We start from the raw sequence: 21,780 nt of genomic DNA, 5'->3' as shown, positions 1-21,780 counted from the left end.
CTTACAGAAAGCTACCAGAGAGATTAGTGTTCAGATACAAAGGAGCTGGGGAAAGAACATGGCCTCTCCACAGGATTCTGAATGAAGGCTACTCTACCTTGATTAGAGTCTTTTCAGCTATACAAAAGGATTCTGGCTTTACCAGAACTGCCAAGATTGAAATTCTCAACAAGATTGCCAATATAAGGAAAACTTGGAGGGAGCCCAATGCTTTACCCAGGACTTTACTCATTCAAGAAAGGGGAATTACAATTCACAAATCACCTCATTGGTTGATGGAATTTAGAGATGATAAAGGAGTCAGAAGATTTTTCAGACTTGAAGACCAACTCAAGATTGCCAGCAATGAAACTCTCAAGGAAATGCAATCTAAGTTGGATATCAGTGTTGAAGATGAAGCTGAATTCTTCAGACAACTCCAACTCCAAATTGAGGAAAATGACAAAGGGCTAGGAAAGAAAACCAGGGAACAAAGAAGAAAAAGATGATTTGCTCAGGCTAAAGGAGTATCCTTGGAAATACTGTAAATCTTCAATTTCCTCCTAGTACATACATTTTTGCAGCATTTTCAAATTTCTACTTAGTTTCAATTCATATATCTGTTAAGTGTTTTGTTATCATCAAGTTAACCCTGAATTTATGCCTACAATTCTTATAGACATAAATAGGGGGAGATTGTTAGGAATATATGTGCATTAGTTTGATGATATGTTTAACAAAACACTTAAGTAGAAATTCAGTGTCTGTAGCCTCAACGGATAAGACCACTTTGGCTATCCGTTGATGGTGTAGCTTTACTTAGAAATAAGTCTAGTGTTGTAGCATATTTCAGTCTCTGTATTTAAGATGTAATTCTTAGAAGTTGAGAGAAACTATGAGTCATGTTGACTACTAGAAGATATGCAGATAGGAAGGCCAATTGTAAATATTTCATGCCTTGTAATTTTGTATAAATGAAGTGGTATCAACGGATGACTTAAAGACCTTCAACGGATGAGAAGCTAAGCTTCAACGGATGTCTCTAAAGCTTCAACGGATAACATCCTTCAACGGATGAGTGCATCAACGGATGAAAGCTTCAACGGATGTTCTGTTGATTAACCGTTGATAAGTGGTAGTTGTACCTACAAACAGAGGCACGTGGGTGAACAGAGATAACTGAAATGTGGCAGCCTAATTTCAGGAACATCAGAAAAAGCAGCCGTTCTACTCTAGTATAAAGAGACATTAAGTCAACAAAGTACTGGAGTGAACTGGAGAAGAAACAAGTGGAGATCTTACTTTATTATTTTATATATCCTTGTCTTCACTTGTAAACTTGGTAATATATAAACCAAGTAGTAGCTAGTAATTAGATAAGAATTTTTCCAGAGCTGTTTAGAAAAATCTTGAGAGAAAAATTATCTAGTTTGTACTAGGATGCAGCTGTGATCAAATTCTTAGATCACAGAATTTCTGAAATACCATCTCTGGTGGAACAACAAATCCACCAGAAAAGTTTTTAAAGGTTTATTGTGTTCTTTACATTTGTGTTTGAATATATATCTGTCTATATCAGCTTAAAGCAATTCACACACTTGTTCATCTTGAACACACAGTCTTTATAAACTGCTCAAAACTTGAAAAAGTTTTGAGATTTACATTCAACCCCCCTTCTGTAAATCTCATTGTTAGTTCTCTAGAAATAACAGTCGTCCCAACTTCCTGCAAAATCAATTGCACAACCGCGCAACATGTCTTCGATTGTTTGAATTGTCCTTTCGCTTTGACCGCCAGTCTGCGGATGATACGCCATACTCATGTTTAACTTTGTGCCAACACTCTCTTGAAATTGCTTCCAGAATCTCGAGTTAAATCGGGGATCTCTGTTTGAAACTATCGATACGGGCACACCGCGTCTTAATACGACTTCACGCACATATAGATGGACCAATCTGTCCAAAGAGGACCTCTCATTAATTGGAAGAAAATCTGCCGGCTTCGTAAGGCGATCAACTATAACCCATATAGCGTCATTTCCGAATTTCGTTCGGGGTAATCCCACTATAAAGTCCATAGCAATGTTTTCCCATTTCCATTCTGGAATCTTTAGGGGCTGAATTAATCCGCTTGGTCTTTGATATTCTGCCTTCACTTTCTGACAAGTATAACACTTCGCAACCCATTCTGCCACTTTTCGCTTCATATTTGGCCACCAAAAGTTCTTCTTCAAGTCTTAATACATCTTGGTGCTTCCTGGATGGATTGAAAATCTTGAATTGTGAGCTTCTTGTAATATCTCATTCTTCAATTCAGGTACATGAGGAATCCAAATTCTTGAGGAAAACCTTAATATACGTTGCTCATCTCTTTGAGTCCCAATCTCTTCCCCGGTTAGCTGATTTCTTTCTTGCTTCATTACTTCTTCCTGACATTTCCTTATCTTCCCCAATTATGTTGGCTGAAAAGTTATTGTACGACAAACCTCTTCAACTATTCCATAATCACAAAGTTCCAATTCAAATCTCTTAATCTCTTCAGACAATTCTTTTGGTATTGCTATGATATTCAATATTTCCTTCCTACTCAAAGCATCGGCTACCACGTTCGCCTTTCCAGGATGATAGTTTATCGAACAATCATAGTCCTTAATTAGTTCCAACCATCTCCTTTGCCTCATATTGAGCTCCTTCTGAGTGAAAATATACTTTAAACTCTTGTGATCCGTGTAGATCTCACACTTTTCACCGTAAAGATAATGTCTCAAAATTTTAAGTGCAAATACTATGGCTGCTAGTTCGAAGTCATGCGTAGGATACTTCAATTCATGTGGTTTTAACTGTCTTGACGCATACGTGATCACCTTATTGTGTTGCATTAGCACACAACCCAATCCCTTATGTGAAGCATCACTGAAAATCACAAAATTTCCTTGATCGTCTGGTAGTAGTAACACCAGAGCTGTTACCAACCTCTGCTTTAACTCTTGAAAGCTATCCTCACATTCTGCATTCCATTCGAACTTTTGATTCTTCCTAGTCAACTTAGTCAATGGCGTGGTGATTTTTGAAAAATCCTTGACAAATCTTTTATAATATCCTGCCAACCCTAGAAAACTTTGCACTTCCGTAGGTGTCTTTGTCCTTTCCCAACTCATAATCGCCTCAATCTTTGCCGGATCTACTTTAACTCCTTCATCTCCAATAACGTGTCCCAAAAATTGAACTTTCTTTATTCTTTAACCAAAACTCACATTTAGAAAACTTGGCATACAACCTCTTGTCGGAGTATCTCCAATGCTATCCATAGATGCTGCTTATGTTCTTCTTCCGACTTTGAATAAATAAGGATGTCATCAATGAATACCACTACGAACTTATCCAAATACTTTTTAAATACCCGGTTCATCAAATCCATAAATGCTGCCGGAGCATTAGTCAATCCAAAAGGCATTACTAAGAATTTATAATGTCCGTATCTTGTCCTGAATGCTGTCTTTGGGATATCTTCTATGCTGAGGTTGTCCCGTTCTGGAATCCACTACATAAGCTAGGAACGACTCGCAACCTTTCCTAAGCAGCTTCTTAGCCTGGACGATTGTAAGAAACAGTCCCTCTTGCCTATGTCCCTTAAATACTACTTTCTCTCCACTCTCCGTCTTTAAGTACACCTTCTTGGACTTACAATTAATCTGAGCGTTATTCTTCCCTAACCAATCCATGCCTAAGATTATATCAAACTCCCCCAACTTGAAGAGTATCAAGTCGGCTGAAAATATATGTCCCAAGATATCAATCTCACACTTAGGACATATTTGACTCACAGGAACCTTCTCTTGATTCGCAATTACCACATTTACTACCTCGTTCATAACCATTTTATCACATTGAAGTTTATCAACAAAAGTTTCTAACATGAAAGATCTCGTTGCTCTAGAATCAATCAATACTTTAGCTTCGACATTATTTAGTAAAAGTATACCTGCTATCACCTCAGAATTCTGAACAGCGTCCTTCATTTTTAAATCGAATGTCCTCGTTGTTGCTTGTGGAGTTGTTGTAGGTGGTGGAGGTAAGTCCAATACCTCAGTTGGCAGGCTTGCACTAGTACTTTCCACATTCATCAGAGCTTTGATTGGTCCGGTTGACTTGCACTCCCTAGCTATGTGTCTAGTCTTTCCACACTTGTAGCATGTAACTCCCGGCTTCGGCATCTTACACTCGTTGGCCGAATGTCCCTTCTGTTTGCATATATAGCATGTCATGCTCCGTATATTACACACTCCGGGGTGCCTTCTTCCACAATGCTTGCATTCTGGTCTCTGAAATCTGTTTTCTCTAACTTGTCCTTGGCTTGCCTGGTTGTTCCCCTTTGATTCTTGTCTTTTGTTCAAATTTCCCTTCTTCTGAAAATTTCCGCCTTTGTGGAATCCAATCTTTTTCATATTCCTGTCTTGTGAGTTTCCAGCTTCAGAATTTTCTCCATAAAATGGAACCTTCCTCTTCTTGTTATCCCTTTCCTTCCTTGACTGCATCCCATTACTCTCAGTTAGAGCAGCTTTATGTACTACTCCTGCATAAGTATCAAGCTCAAACATAGCCACTATATCTCTGATCCAAGATTCTAGTCCTTATTGGAATCTCTTTGCTTTTTCCTCCTCACTGTTGGTATACTTTGTCACAAATCTTGACAGCTCTGTAAACTTCTTCTCATATTCCAATACAGACATACTCCCTTGCTTCAATTCAAGAAATTTAAGCTCCATCTGATTCTGCATGTACTTAGGGTAATACTTTTCCAGAAATAACTTCTTAAATATTTCCTAAGAAACTTGCTGATTTGCTTCCATAGCTTTCACTGAATCCCACCAATAGATGACTTCGCCCTTTAGGAAGTAAGTAGCATATGGTGTCTTCTGATCGTCCCCTAACTGTACCAATTCAAAAGCTCTTTCCATTTCCTTAATCCATGTGTTAGCTATTACTGGATCAGTGGTATCATGAAATATAGGTGGATTCACATTCTGAAAAGCTTTGAAAGTAACAACTTGTCGAGGTGGTACCGGTGGATCAGGTGGTTGGTATGGTTTACGGTTATCTTGGTTTTCAAATTGTTGTTGAAGAGTTCTGTGTTGTTGAGCTATATCATTTCTTTGCTATTGTAAGGTTTCCAGTAATCGAAGAATATTAGGATCTGTGGTAGATGTGGTTGTTGGGTTCTTACTTTTTGGTGGCATGATCCTGAAATAAAAGTTATATCAAAACAGGTATGAACAGTGAGATAATTCGAGGGTGTCACATGGCATTCTTGTTCACATATGAGGTCAAGTTTCAAATTAAACGAATAGGGTGATGCATATAAAGGCGTAAAATAAACAATTGAAAGCAAACGGAACGATAGTGCATAATAATTGAAATTTAAAGGTCAAGATACATCAAGACTAGAATAAAGTCTGAATCTAGGAATAACATGCTTATTTAAAGGAAATAATAGGGAATTCTACAAAGTCCAACAATACAACATCATGAAAGGTAGATAATGGAAAGAACTAAGGCTCCACTCCGTCATAATGGGGTTTGGCAATCTTCTCCTCTCGAAGCGTCTTCATAATACTCTGGAGCTCGTTGTAATCATCTGGATGATATACTGGCTGGTATGGTCTCGGTGCGATGGCATCTCATCAAGCTTAGTGTTGATGTACTGAACCAAAGTCTCAAGTCTCGCAGTCATCTGCTCCTTAGGCTTTCCTTCATAGTTTCGGTTGTCCGGATACACGTTCTTCAATCGGTCTAACAATCGGTCGTACTTGCCCTGAAGCATGTCAAACTCGCGCCTCAACTCAACATACACAGAGAAAGCAATAGTATCAGCCGATCCAGAGGATGACAAGGAATGCGCCCTTTGCTGACAAATAATACATATATATATGTAAGAGGAGTATTAATGATAGATTCGCTTAACCTACTCTCTCGCATAATATCTATAATTTATACATATATCCTATAACCTATTTGGGCTGTCCAGGGACTCTAAACCGTAGCTCTGATACCAAAACCTATCACACCCCCAACCTAACCATACATAATATACAATTTATTATAATAGTTAACAAAAGAAAGTAAATACAACCGAATCCAAGATCTTACAGTTTAGGGTTTGGAACAGCCCAACACTATTAACTATTACAACCTGATTTTTTTTATATATCGAGTCCTCACACAAAGCTATCTCTTAATCTACCTGAGCTCGAACATACGCATCGGCATCACAAGTCTTACGTGATGTCTGCTTGAACCTAACCATAGCTGCTAGCTGTAATATCAGGGTGAAAGCAAGTAGTGAGCCAAATGCTCAACAAGTGCTATACAATATATTTCATAAACAAAATGAAAGAATAACAATGTGAAGGAAAACTATTAATAACAAGAGATAAACTTTTGGATGATGGCATCATTTATTTGTATCAAAACATTTCCAAAACCATTTCTTTATCAAAAACCATTTTATGATGCTACGGATTACAGTCGGTGATCATCCGCGAAGTAATCCCGAACCTCGCTGGGTTCTAGAACATTGATGGGATCCCTAGGCAACTTTTAAGCCTACAATTTTTGTGCGGAAAGGACTCGCGTCTCAGTCCAGATCCACTATTTAAGAAAATATTTGTTCCCCTTTGGGACTGGAAATCAAATCTTAACCTTTTTATTTTTTTTAAAAACTAACGCCAATTGCTAATTAACTAATTAAACAGTAAACATTTTTAACAAGTTTTTGGACTAACTCTGAAGCACTGGGAAACAAGATCCACTAAATTCAAGGTCATGATCCACTAGACTATACTTTATCAAGAGAAATTGCAAGGTTTCCATTTATAAGGATTTTGATAGTGAGATTTAGCAAGGTTATCGGATAGTATGAAAGAACAAAGTCAAACTAGGTCCAAGGTAATGGCTCCAGAAAAGACATAGGTATTAAAGTATAAAGAAGGTGATCATTAATGGTTCCAAATAAGATTTAGGTATCAAAATATAGAGAAAGTGGGCATCAGCTCAAGGTACAACAGAGTATCATGCTTTAGGGTAAGGATAGGGTTGTCAAACAATTATGAACAATCATTAAGGAACAACTGACTTTTAGGTATCAAGATAAGGTTATTGGGTGTAACTTGCACATGGTTGAACATCATAATTACTTTGGTATACTAGCATGATAGGACTTTGGATTTACTTGCATAGCAATCTTCAAGTAAAGTTAAACTACTCGAAATAAATACTTGAGGGTTCATGTCATTTTCATATACTACGGATATAGATTTGAAACCACTTGGTTCATGTATATCAAGGTGAATTAAAATACTCGCATCGTATATATATGAACTAGTTATCACACACTTGCAGTGTAAATGAAAGAGGTAGGTTGAATCACTTGCCTTGAGAAGGATTGACTTGACTGGCAGGTAGGAGCAACTGGAAGCTTTACTCGACTTTTATGGCAAGTTTACCCTCATCTCGAGATCCTACACAAATAATAATAATCTCATATTAATATATTCTCACCAACTCAACCTATTTGTAAACTGAAATTAAACATACTGGCACTTAAGCCTATATACGCACATATTTACAATCACCTTATAAGTATATTAGTACACATAACCACATACGCTCACATACCACATTTAAGTACAAAAGAATATAACACCCACTTTATTGCATCACTAGGCTTGGATGATCTCACTCCACTTACTTAAGTCACTTGGTCGCTATACTAGACAAATCTCCAAATTTTGACCTCCTAACACGAAGAGCCTTTACTAAACCATCCAATTCCTATTAATCCTGACTTGGGCCTTTCACTATACTGACTATAATCTATCTTTCAGCCATGGTGGTCAACCAAATCTTCACTTATAAGTGCTCTAAAACTATGTGATAAGTGAATGTGCTCATTATAGTAAATTTCAGAATGACATCTATGGTTTTTTGGGTGCATTTGACACTCTTATACTTCAATTTTACCTCCAAAACTTCTACACTAAACTCTTCTGACCATAAGGCAACTCCTAAAATTGATGTGGATCAAGGGCCTAGCTGGGCCTCCTTAGGCCTAAGCTCAAAGTCCATGATTCTCCTGTTTTTCTGGGCAGAAAAGTTCCTGACTTGAACCAACTTGTGACATATGATTATAACCCAAATCCTATGATCTATGGCTTGAAAAACTCCTCCTGAAACTCCCTCTAACTAAGGCCCAACAGGGCCTAATGAGGGCCTACCTATGACATGGTCAAAACTTCCTAATTCTAAGTTGCAACAAAATTGTCTCCTGCTGGACAGATTTTGTGTTTTCACTCGTGCACCTAAACAAACATCTTATAAATAATTAACAAACACCTAAAACCTATTGTATACTCCTAGTGTTAGCTTCTGGTGGCTTGGGCCTCAAAGTGCACAACAATGACAAGGTCGAATCTCACTCTAAACCTCATGGTACCAAACTGATTTTCTGCAGAATCTAATGCTCTCCTTTTTATCATGATTCTTACTTGACAAACCAAACCAACAACAACCAAAACCCTAACCAAACTTCAACCAAGGTGATCTACTGAGATAACTCTCTTACACTCAATATAGTCTTAGTGGAGATCATCCTTACCTAAGGTGCAACATAGCAATATAAAAGTTAACACATTACACAAATTACAAGTCATCAAGTTTTCAAAAATAACAATTTATATCTTCTTCATATATATACGAATTAACATCACATACCAAGGAGCAAAAATCAAGATCAATATCTTAACCCTACTGAAATTAAAGCTTACTAACAAAATCAATCCAAATGATCAAGAACTTTCGAAAATCAAGAGTTGATTTCTATGCATGCATGCCTTCGAATATTCAAGCCAAAACAACATGATATCCAAAATAAATTTTTTTATCATAAAATCAACATGCAAGCATAGCATAAACTATAACTAAATTATCACTTAGCATGCAAAGGGTTTTATAAAGATTTTTACTACAAAATTCATGTTATCATCACAAAAACATACAAAAATGAAACAAGGCAACAAAACACCATAAAAAACCATTCATTCGGCTCCCTGAAGGTCATGGCCGAATGAAATGGAACGGAAATGACCATTAAAATCAAGAGCCTCATTCTCATGACTTGGCATTTCACCATTCCTTGTAGTTCCCTCAATAATACAACCTTAAATCCATGAGAATCAAGATTGTACTTTGAGTTCCAGCTAAAACTATGCCATGCAAGATCAAAACTTAAACTTTTTACTCAAACTTCTTTGGATTATATATGATCAAGATATAGGAAGTAACATTTACTTGAATGGAATTTAGGTGCTTGAATGAAGAATGAAGAAAAGGGAGGGGGTAGGGCTTCGGCCAAAAAGCCGAGAGGAAGGAGCCGAGAGGGAGGGGAGGGAGGTGAGGTTAGGGTGGAGTGTGGAGTGAATGAAATGATCCTCTCATTTTGTGCTTGGTTTTATGCTTTTGATTGACTAAAAGAAGTGACTGGAAATGAGAATTTACAAGAGTAACCTTCGAACATAGTTAGGTCATTTTGCATGCAAGGTCAAGGAGGTAATTTGGCTAACAAAATGTGAGTTAGTGGGGTTGGAAATGTCTTCTTTGCCCTTTAGTTGAATGGAAGAGTATTTGCATGCAAGGGTTTCCATGTAATTTGCTAATTACTAAGAAACTAATTTTCAAAGATTTATTTTTATAAAATAAAATAAAAGTTCAAAAATAATAAAAATTGTACCATAAAATAACTTGGATTTTTGGAAATTTTATAAGATCACTTTTGAAATTTGTGAGTGAAATAATTCTTAAAAGATATTTTTCCAAGGTATAGAATATTCTTTATAAATCAAAAAGAAGGGCAATTAATAAAACTCTTGCTTTAAAGAATTTATATACTACATAAAGCAATTTATAATGCAGCAAATTCCATTCACACAAACGTACAACCATTAAGTATATTTATAATTGACTCTAATATTATACAGAGTTTGCAAATAATATTACACAAGATGTCGGTCGTAACAGGCAAGGCACTTGTCACAAAGAAGAAAAACTGGACAGACACTTCAGATTCCGAACATGAGGTGAACTATGCCTTGATGGCAAATGCTGATAGCAGTACTGAAACTGCTAAATTGAAGGTACCTCAAACAACATATGTTTTTCATACGGATGATATTAATGAGTTGAGATTATATCTTAAAACCATGTTCATTAGTTATAGAGATCGGACTTTAACATGTAACATCTGAAAATCTTGCTTTTAAAAAGAAAAATGACAATTTAAAAAAGGAGTTAGTTTTACTTCATCAAACTAAGAAAGAAAGAGATGATGCTTTGTATGTTAGAGATGAAGTGTTAAAATTGAATGAATATCTAAAAGTTAACTTAGAAAAGGAAAAAGAGATTATCAGAACTTGGACTAACTCTGGCAGAACAACTCAGAATTTACTAAGTAGTGGAAATTGGAAAGAGGGCTTAGGTTATGAAGATGATAAAAGTGAGAAAGGAACTGTGCAAATTGAGCCAATTGTTGTTAAATAGAATGCTAAGCCGAAGGTAAATCCTGTTAAGTTTGTAGCAAAAACTGTAAAGTCTTATTCTGAAAAGATGAAAGAGTCTAGGATAGAAGTTAAAGAAAAGTCAACTTCTGACAAATTAAAACAGGATAAACCAGCTGAAGTAAAAATAGACTTAATGACAAAGAAGCAGCTTAAGCATAAGCTGAAAGAGATTAGAAATGTAAACAAGGTAAAGGAAGCTAGGAAAAATAGGAATGGAAAGGAAGGTGTGAATAAAAGCAATAATTATATTCCTGTTCCTAATAATGCTAGAAAGAAATGTTATAACTGTGGAAACTCTAACCATCTTGCTTCTTTTTGCAGGAAATAAAGATACAAACTCTTTACCTCATAAATCAGGAGTTAAGAGTTTTAGGTTTAAGCCACAAAATCCTTGTTTTGATTGTGGTAGTTTATGGCATTCCATTTATACTTGTAAGGAATATCATAGTTTGTACTATGATTATTATCAAATAAAACCTTCTTTGAAGAAAGTTAGTTTAATTCCTTCTAGTGTAAAGTTTGATGCAAAGTCTGATATAAATTCTGATAAACAGCATGTTAGCATAAACTCTGAAACTAAATTCGCTGCAAATGCTAACAAACTTAGTAATGCCAAAGGATCCAAGCAAGTATGGGTCCTTAAAACTAACCAATAGTGGTCTTTGTGATTGCAGGGCAACAGGAAAAATATCCTAGTTCTGGACAGTGGATGTTCAGGACATATGACTGGAAATAAAGCCCTGCTATCAGACTTTGTGGAGAAAGCTGGCTCAGGAGTTTCTTATGGAGATGGCAACATGGGAAAAACTCTGGGATATGGCAATATCAATCTTGGGAATGTCATCATTGAAACAGTAGCTCTAGTCTCAGGACTTAAACACAATCTGCTAAGGTGTGAGTCGAATCTGTGACAGAGGTTATCATGTAGATTTCTTTGAAGAACACTGTGAAGTTGTAAGCAATTCTATAGGCAAAGTGGTTCTGAAAGGTTATAGGCATGGTAACATTTCTGAAGCCAGACTTTCAACAAGTTCTGATGGTTTTGCAATCTGTCTGTTGAGTAGAGCATCAATTGAAGAAAGTTGGAATTGGCACAAAAGACTCTCTCATTTAAATTTCAACAACATAAATGAGCTAGTAAAGAAAGATCTTGTGAGAGGACTGCCAAAATCAGTATTTTCTCCTGATGGCCTTTGTGATTCATGTTAAAAGGCAAAACAAAGAAAATCTTCATTCAAGAGCAAAACTGAATCTTCAATTCTTGAGCCTTATCACATATTGTATGTTGATCTATTTGGTCCAGTCAATGTCATGTCTATTGCAAAGAAGAAATATGATATGGTTATAGTGGATGAGTTCATAAGATATACTTGGGTGTATTTCTTGCACAAGAAGAATGAAACTGCATCTACTCTAATTGATCATGTCAGACAGCTGGATTAGTTGGTCAAAGATTCTATTAAAATTATAAGAAGTGATAATGGCACTGAGTTCAAGAATTCAATCATGGAAGAGTTCTGCAAAGAGCATAGAAATCAAACAGGAATTTTCTGTACCTGGAACTCCACAGCAAAATGGAGTTGTAGAAAGAAAGAGCAGGACTCTCATTGAAGCTGAACGAACTATGCTTGATGAAGCAAAGCTACCAACCTACTTTTGGGTTGAAGCTGTGCAGACTGCTTATTTTACACAGAATGCTACACTCATAAACAAGCATGGAAAAAACCATATGAGATGGTGAAGAAAAAGAAGCCAAATCTGAAATACTTTCATGTATTTGGTTGCAAGTGTTTTGTTCTTAAGACTCATTATGAACAGCTGTCAAAACTTAATCTAAAAGCTGATGAAGGAATTTTTGTTGGATATCCACTTTCCACAAAAGCCTTCAGAGTCTACAATTTAAGAACAAGGGTTGTCATGGAATCTATCAATGTATCTTTTGATGATAAGAAGATTATTGGACTTGAAGATTTCAATGATCATGATCAGCTGAGATTTGAAAATGAAGATTTAAATTTTGATTCTGTAAATTCTGATGACTTAAAATCTGATCCTGTAAGTTCTGACGGGTTAAGTTCTGATGTCATTAAAACTGTGGTAACTACTCCAAGGGAAAATGTACTTGTCTAGGTGGAGCAAGCTAATGATCCTACCACATCTCAAGACTCTCAAGAAGCATCAGAACCTATCACTGGCTCTTCAAATTCTGATTCATCAAGTTCTGATGAGCCAAATTCTGATAATTCTGGAAACTCTGATACTTCAAATCCTGAAGGATCCAACTCAAATTCTGAAGTCTCAGAGAGCATAACTACAGGGGGAGCATCAGAAAATGCTGATGGAGACAGCATGGATCATGGGGGAGGATCCAGTTCTAGAGAACAACTTCCATCTGCAAGGAAGTGGACCAAATCACATACACCTGACTTAATAATTGGAGATCCTGAAGCAGGTGTTAGAACTAGAACAGCAACATCAAATGAATGTTTCTATCATTCTTTTCTATCTCAGACTGAACCAAAGAAAGTGGAAGAAGCTCTTCAAGATGTTGATTGGGTGCAAGCAATGCAGGAAGAGTTAAATGAATTTGAAAGAAATAAAGTCTGGACCCTAGTGCCAAACCAAAGAACAGATCAATTGTTGGCACAAAATGGGTGTTCAGAAACAAAACTGACAGTGATGGAATAATTACAAGAAACAAAGTAAGGCCGGTAGCCAAAGGCTGCTCTTAACAGGAGGGCATTGATTATGATGAAACATTTGCACCAGTTGCTAGATTGGATGCCATAAGAATCTTTTTGGCTTATGCTGCTCACAAAACATTTAATGTCTTTCAAATGGATGTGAAAAGTGCTTTTCTCAATGGAGAATTGGAAGAAGAGGTATATGTTGAACAACCTCCAGGCTTTGTAGATTCAAAATTTCCAAATCATGTCTACAGGCTTGATAAAGCACTCTATTGCCTTAAGCAAGCTCCAAGAGCATGGAATGAGACTTTAGCTCAATTCCTTCTGAAAAGTGGTTTTCACAGATGTACAATTGATAAAACACTGTTCTATCTCAACCATGGAAAGGACTTACTTTTGGTACAGATATATGTTGATGATATCATATTTGGTTCTACAAATGCCAAACTCTGTAAAAGGTTTGCAAAGCTAATGCAGTCAAGATATCAAATGAGTATGATGGGAGAATTTAGCTATTTTCTGGGACTTTAAGTCAAGCAAAATGAAGAAGGTACTTTGATCAATCAATCCAAGTACACCTGAAATTTACTGAAGAAATTTGAAATGCAAGATTGTTCAACTGCATCCACTCCCATGGCCACTGTAACCAAGTTAGATAAAGATATTGGTTCATCAGTAGATATTACTAACTATAGAGGTACGATTGGCTCTTTACTCTATTTAACTATAAGTAGACCTGATATCATGTATGCTACCTGTCTTTGTGCAAGATTTCAGGCTGATCCAAGAGAACCTCATCTAATAGCTGTGAAAAGAAATTTCAAGTAACTCAAGGGTACAACTGATTTAGGATTGTGGTATCCTAGAGAATCAGATTTTAAGCTAATAGGTTACTCAGATGTAGATTTTGCAGGATGCAAAATAGACAGAAAAAGCACTAGTGGAAGTTGCCAATTTCTTGGAGGCAAATTGGTTTCTTGGTTTAGCAAGAAACAGAAATCAATTTCCACATCAACTGCAGAAGCAGAATATATTGCTGCAGAAAGCTGTTGTGCACTGATTCTATGGATGAAGAATCAGTTACTGGACTATGGGTTAGAATTTTCTAAAATACCTATTTACTGTGATAATCAAAGTGCTATTGTTATGTCAGGTAATCCAGTTCAATACTCAATGATAAAGCACATCAGCATTAGGTACCATTTCATAAGGGAATATGTGATGAAAGGTACAGTGGAATTGCATTTTGTTCCAACAGATCAACGACAAGCAGATATCTTCATAAAACCACTATGTGAAGCTACTTTTACAAGATTGGTAAATGAACTTGGAATGGTTTTAGGTTCTATCTCTAAATCTGCTTAGTTTTTGTTCACATGCATCAGACTTTATGATCAGTGTTTACAGATTATCTTATTTTCATGTAATTTATGCTTAAATTTTAATACATTAAATATTGATTGTTATCTGATGTGGATCTATACACTCTGATAGTATTTTGAATGATCTGGGACTATTCACCATAATGAGGATAACTGTGCTAGATGCTGACCTAGTAGTCTTAAACATGCTAGAAATCCCATGTTTGAATTAGTTGTTTATGTGGAAATTCATTAAAAAAAGCAAATTATGATGTTGAGCTTAGTCAAATTTACTATGTGTATCTTATTACTAAGTCACAAACTAGATTCTTGCTTCTTATCTGTCAAATTCTGATGTCAGTAAATCTTAAGGATGAACCATATGCTTGATAAGCCTCACTTATCTAAAGAAAAGAAAAGAAAATTAAAGTCAAGTACTCCTTTGAGATCTAGAGTAAATATGTGGAAGGGAAGACCCAAGTGCATTGCTGGTATTAAGTAATATGCATTAGAAAAGTAAATAAATTTTTCTTGGTGACTTTTCACATTCTCTGATTACTGGAGAAATACTCTGATAATAGCATAAATTCTGATAGCAGTTATGACTCACTTTCACTGAGAAGCCACTGTAAAAAGGAATTTCAAAAGATGCATAAAATGAGCACAAACAGTTGAGGTGGATTCTTGCATAAATTTATTCTATAGTAGACTTCATTATTAATGACAGATTTTAAGCACTTTTCTTAGTTATGCCTCATTTCTAAGATGTACTGAAGTATATCAGACATTAATCTTTATCTGATATTTTGCTAATGCACACAGTTTCACTCCATATGAATGATGAAAATTACTGTGGTGATTAAGTTATTTTTGACAAACAGTTAAGTGTCATTTCCATAAATTCTGAGGACAAGTTCTGATGGAAGTTCTGATGCTTAGACTCTGAAGAAACAAGTCAGTATTTGTATGAAGAATCACATAAACAAACATTCACTTTTTGAGTACAGAAGCCTGTTGTGCATATGTTGTGTACTTGATGATTACATAAACAAAACATCTAAGTAGATTTTACTTAGTGAAATAATGTAGCACTCGACGGATAAGAATTATAGTCCCGACGGATAACTCATTATAGTCCCGACGGATGATGACTTATTATCCATCGAGTGAGTAGCTTATGTAATAATGAGTTTGTAGCACATTTCTGCATACACCATTGTATAAATTCTATAGTAGCATATAATTCATATTGACTTTAACTAGATATGCAGAATAGGTTGATTAATTGTACATAGATGATGTCTTGTAATTCTGCATAAATGAATTGAAGTCAAGTGCCAAAATAGCTACCGACGGATGATTATCAAAGCCATCGACAGATGATAAAATAGTTATCAACGGATGTTTAATATAGTAGTCAACGGATGATCAATGAAGCCATCAACGGATGATCATAAAGTCGACGGATGATCATGTACTCAACGGATAAAGAATTCAAATATCAGTTGATAGTGACAACTGGTCACATGCGTCGAAGTGTATGCAAATGGAATGGGGAAGCCTATTAACTGGGTAATAGAGAACAAAGTAGCAAAGCATTAGACCCGATAGTTTTTATAATGATCCTGTCTTTTGACTTTGTAATCTTGGTAATATATAAACCAAGAAGTAGCAAATAGAAAAAAAGATCTGAGAAATAAAAAGTGAGAAACATTTGTAAGCAGAATTATTAGCATTTCTCTATATTCTCAGTAGCTCATATTTGTAAGAAGCTGTGAGCATTCTTGCACACAGAGTTCTCTCGATATAATATATATCTCTGGTGGAATTGTTTAAATCCACCAGAAAGTTTTTAAAGACTCTTGTTTTTAATTACTTGTGTTCTGGTTCACTTAAGTTTTTATTCCGCACTTTGCTAATCAATACACTTATATTTATATTCGAGTTTGAACATTTTTATTTTAAGAAAAAGGTTCAAGAATTCCATTCAACCCCCCTTCTGTAATTCTTGCTATATTGTTAAAGGACTAACAATTGGTATCAGAGCAAGCTCTTAACTTATAAAGAGTTTAAAGATCTAAACAATTCAACAAGATGAACAAGAAGGATGTTGGAGTCAAGATTCCTTTTCTAGATAAAGATAATTACCATCATTGGAAGGTAAAGATGCATCTTCATATGCTTTCTCAAGATGAGGCCTATGTGGACTGCATAGAAAGAGGCCCTCATGTTCCAATGAGAGCTGCAACAGGAAACGAGCAATTAGTCCCCAAGCCAAGGCATAAATGGTCTGATCCTAACATTGAACAAGTCAGGAAGGATAAAAAGGCCATGAATATTCTGTTTAATGGAGTTGATGCAGACATGTTTGACAACATTATCAACTACAAAACTGCCAAGGAAGTTTGGGATACTATACAGATAATCTGTGATGGCACTGAGCAAGTTAGAGAAAATAAGATGCAGCTCTTGATTCAGCAATATGAGCATTTTCACAATGAGGAACGTGAGTCTCTCACTGACATTTTTAGTAGGTTTCAAAAACTACTAAATGCTCTCAAGTTGCATGGAAGGGTCTATCAGACTAAAGACTCTAATCTGAAATTCCTTAGATCTCTTCCAAAGGAATGGAAACCAATGACAGTCTCATTAAGAAACTCACAAGATTATAAGGAGTTTACTTTGGAGAGACGGTATGGCATCCTGAAAACCTATGAGCTTGAAATATAGCAGGATGAAAGGATGGAGAGAGGAAAGAAGAAAGGAGGATCCATTGCACTAGTTGCTGAGTTGGAAAAGGAGAAGGAAGTAAAGATGGAAGCTGTTGAATCAACTTCAAAGGTCTGTGAGAACAAGGGCAAGGGGCTTGCAGTAGAAAGTGAAGATTTATTGAGCCAAGATGACATGAAGGACATTGATGAGCACCTAGAATTTCTTTCCAGGAAATTTGCCAAGCTCAAGTTCAAGAAGAACTTTGGAGAAGCCAAGCCAAATAGAAACATGGTGAATAAGTCAAAATTTAAATGTTTCAAATGTGGCTTGGCAGGGCATTTTGCCAGTGAGTGTAGGTAGTCAGATTCCAGTAAGAAAAAGTTTGAGTCTGTGGATTATAAGCAAAAATATTTTGATCTACTCAAGCAAAAGGAAAGGGCTTTTATTACACAAGAAAATGACTGGGCAGCAGATGGTCTGGATGAAGATAAAGATGTCAGCTATGTCAATCTAGCCTTAATGGCCAAGTCTGATGAGACAGAGACAAGTTCCTCAAGCAATCAGGTAATTACTACAAGCCTTGCACATTTATCTAAAGCTGAGTGTAATGATGCCATAAATGACATGTCTACAGAATTATATCATTTGCGTGTTACACTTAAGTCTCTTACTAAAGAAAATGCTAAAATCAAAGAAAACAATTTGTTTTTGAGTGAGAGAAATAATGTGCTTGAGTCTCAGTTTATTAATTTTGAGAAATTAAGAATTGAGTGTAAGATTGCTAAGGAGGAATTAACTGAGTCCTTAAAGAAGGAAGAAATTTTGAAGAAGCAGCTCGAGCGTGAACAAGAGGTGATTAAAGCATGGAAAACATCCAGAGATGTCCATACTCAAATCACCAAAGTTCAAGGAATCGAGTCCTTCTATGATGAAGCCTGGAAAAAGAACAAAGAGAAATTAGAACCTAATTTGGTAGAGGGACTACTAACAGATGTAGACTCGATGGATGATAAGGACTATCCGTCGGATAACAAAATGTGTTATCCGTCGAATGATGAAAATCCTCATTCGTCGGCTGTGAGCAAGCCCATTAGCAAAGCCAAACTAGTTAAGCTGAATGAGAAGTATGGGTCTGTTTCCAAGAACTTTGTTTCAGGAGAGTCAAGTCAAGTTAAGAAAGGGAAAAAGGCTAATGGTGGTCACATGACTGTCAAACAGTTAAGTGATAGACTTGAAAAGATTGAGGTAAAAACAGAGACTAAAAGGAAAAACAATAGGAATGGTAAAGTAGGGATTAACAAACACAATAACTACACACCTGATAAATATGCTCCTAGAAAAATCTGTGTCAAGTGTGGTAGTGTAAATCATCTGTCTGTTAATTGCAAATCTACCATGCCTACTTCCATGTCTGTGCAACCTCAATTTCCTATCATGAATGTCATGCCTCCCATGCCTGTTAATGATATGTCTACACAGAACATGAATGCACAGTTTGCTAATATGCCATTTGCACCTAATCCTTATTATGCTGCATATAGTATGCCACAAATGCCATTTAGTATGCCTTACTGGAATAACATGTTTACCCATAGCATGCCATTTCCTGTTAGTCATAATATGCATGATAATTCTGTTGCAATGAATGGTTTCAAAGGCCCAACTCAAATGACTAAGGATGAATCTGAGATTCCCAAGTCAAATGAGATAAAGCCTAAGAAACAAAAAAAGAAAGCTAACAAGGCAGGACCCAAGGAAACTTGGGTACCAAAATTAACTTGATTTGATTTTGATGTGTGCAGGGAAACATAAAGAATCTTTGGTACTTGGGTAGTGGTTGTTCAAGACATATGACTGGTGATTCTACCCTGCTCACAGAGTTTAAGGAGAGAGCTGGCCCAAGTATTACTTTTGGAGATGACAGCAAGGGTTATATTGTGGGATATGGCTTGATTTCAAAGGACAATGTCATCATTAAGGAGGTTGCCTTGGTGGATGGTCTCAAACACAATCTGTTGAGTATCAGCCAGCTTTGTGACAAAGGCAATTCAATAACCTTCAATTCAGAAGCCTGTGTTGTGACTAATAAAAGAAGCAACAAAGTGGTTCTCACTGGTGTGAGAAAAGGAAATGTGTACCTAGCTGATTTCAACTCATCCAATGCAGAGTCTGTAACTTGTCTTCTCAGTAAAGCAAGTCAGGATGAAAGTTGGCTATGGCACAAGAAGCTATCCCATTTAAACTTCAAGACCATGAATGAGTTGGTAAAGAAAGAACTGGTCAGAGGCATTCCTCTAGTGGAGTTTTCAAAGGATGGACTGTGTAATGCCTGCCAAAAAGGGAAGCAGATTAAAGCATCATTCAGGAAGAAACTTGATTCAACAATTGAAGAACCTTTACAACTGCTTCACATGGATTTGTTTGGACCAGTTAATGTATTTTCCATCTCAAGGAAAAGATTTTGCCTAGTAATTGTAGATGATTTCTCAAAGTTCTCTTGGACATATTTCCTAAAGTCTAAAGATGAGGCTAGTGAAATCATCATCAATCACATAAGGCAAGTCAATAATCATCCTGATTTCAAGGTTAGAAGAATCAGGAGTGACAATGGAACTGAGTTCAAGAATTCTGTTATGAGAACATTTTGTGAGGAACAGATCACTCATTAAAGCTGCAAGGACAATGCTTGAAGAATCAAAATTGCCAACATATTTCTGGGCTGAAACCGTGAATAATGCATGTTACACTCAGAATATTTCTCTGGTTAATCAAGCAAAATGCAAGACTCCCTATCAATTGTTCAAGAACAAGAAGCCAACTCTAAACTTTCTTCATGTCTTTGGCTGTAAATGCTATATTCTGAGAAATCAAACTGACCAAAATGGGAAGTTTGATGCTAAAGCAGATGAAGGAATTTCTGTTGGATATGTTGTTGGTAAAGCATATAGAGTCTACAATCTAAGAACCAACATTATTGTGGAATCAATACATGTTGTGTTTGATGATAAAAAGATTGAAGGACTGAAAGATGGAGATTACCATGAGAGCCTCAAATTTGACAATGTGGAGATGGTTAGTGATGACAGTGATGATGAAAGTGATCAAGAGAATGTATCTAAGGATAATGCAGATAAATCTACCACCAATGAAGCATAAAACTCAACATCTATCGAGTTACATAATGCTTCATCCATCGGAAGGCAATCTGCGTTATCCGTCGGGAGACAACCTGCTATATCCGTCGGTACTCAAAATTCACCATCTGTCAGGTTATTAAAAGGAGCAGGAAGTCAAGATAGATCACCTATAGAAAGTTCCCCTTTCTCAAATCAAAGATCCACAAACTCAGGGGGAGTTTCTAGCAATCAAAAATCAATTACACATCAAGACAATAATGAGGTTTCTTCATCTAGAGCTAATATACCTCAACAAAGGAAATGGACAAAAGATCACCCCTTTGAGCTTATCATTGGTGATGTTTCTTCTAGAGTTCAAACAAGAAGAGCAACTCAGGAAGAATGTCTATACAGCAGCTTTCTTTCCAAGGAAGAACCAAAGAAGGTAGAAGAAGCTTTGTTGGATCCAGATTGGATTTTAGCTATGCAGGAGGAGCTAAACCAATTTGAAAGGAATAATGTGTGGAAGCTGGTACCCAAGCCTAAAGGAAAGAATCCAATAGACACCAAGTGGGTATTCAGAAACAAGATGGATGAAAATGGCATAGTTGTCAGGAATAAAGCTAGATTGGTTGCCAAAGGCTACTGTCAACAAGAAGGAATAGATTTTGATGAAACATTTTCTCCTGTTGCAAGACTTGAAGCCATCCGAATCTTCTTAGCCTATGCAGCCCATGCCAACTTCAAGGTCTATCAAATGATGTCAAAAGTGCCTTTTTGAATGGAGATTTGGAGGAAGAAGTTTATGTCAGTCAACCTCCTGGCTTTGAAGATCCAAATTTTCCAGAATATGTCTATTATCTTTTGAAAGCACTTTATGGACTGAAGTAAGCACCTAGAGCCTGGTATGACACTTTATCAAAGTTCCTTTTGGAAAATCACTTCACAAGAGGTACTGTAGATAAAACTTTATTTTTCAAAAATGTTAATGGCTCTAGTATACTTGTTCAAATTTATGTAGATGACATTATTTTTGGCTCTACAGATGAGAAACTTTGCAAAAAGTTTGCCAAATTGATGCAAAGTAAGTATGAAATGAGCATGATGGGAGAACTAACTTACTTTCTTGGTTTACAAGTTAAGCAAGTTAGTGATGGAATATTCATTAGTCAAACTAAATATATTTTTGATCTTTTAAAGAAGTTTAATCTAATGGATTGCACATCTGCAAAAACTCCCATGGACACATCAACTAAGCTTGAATTAAACACTACTGAAAAATCTGTGGATATTTCAAGTTATAGAGGCATGGTTGG

The sequence above is a fragment of the Apium graveolens genome, chromosome 3 (genome assembly GCF_009905375.1).
Source record: "Apium graveolens cultivar Ventura chromosome 3, ASM990537v1, whole genome shotgun sequence".
NCBI lineage: Eukaryota > Viridiplantae > Streptophyta > Magnoliopsida > Apiales > Apiaceae > Apium > Apium graveolens.
This window is presented reverse-complemented; position numbering follows the sequence as displayed.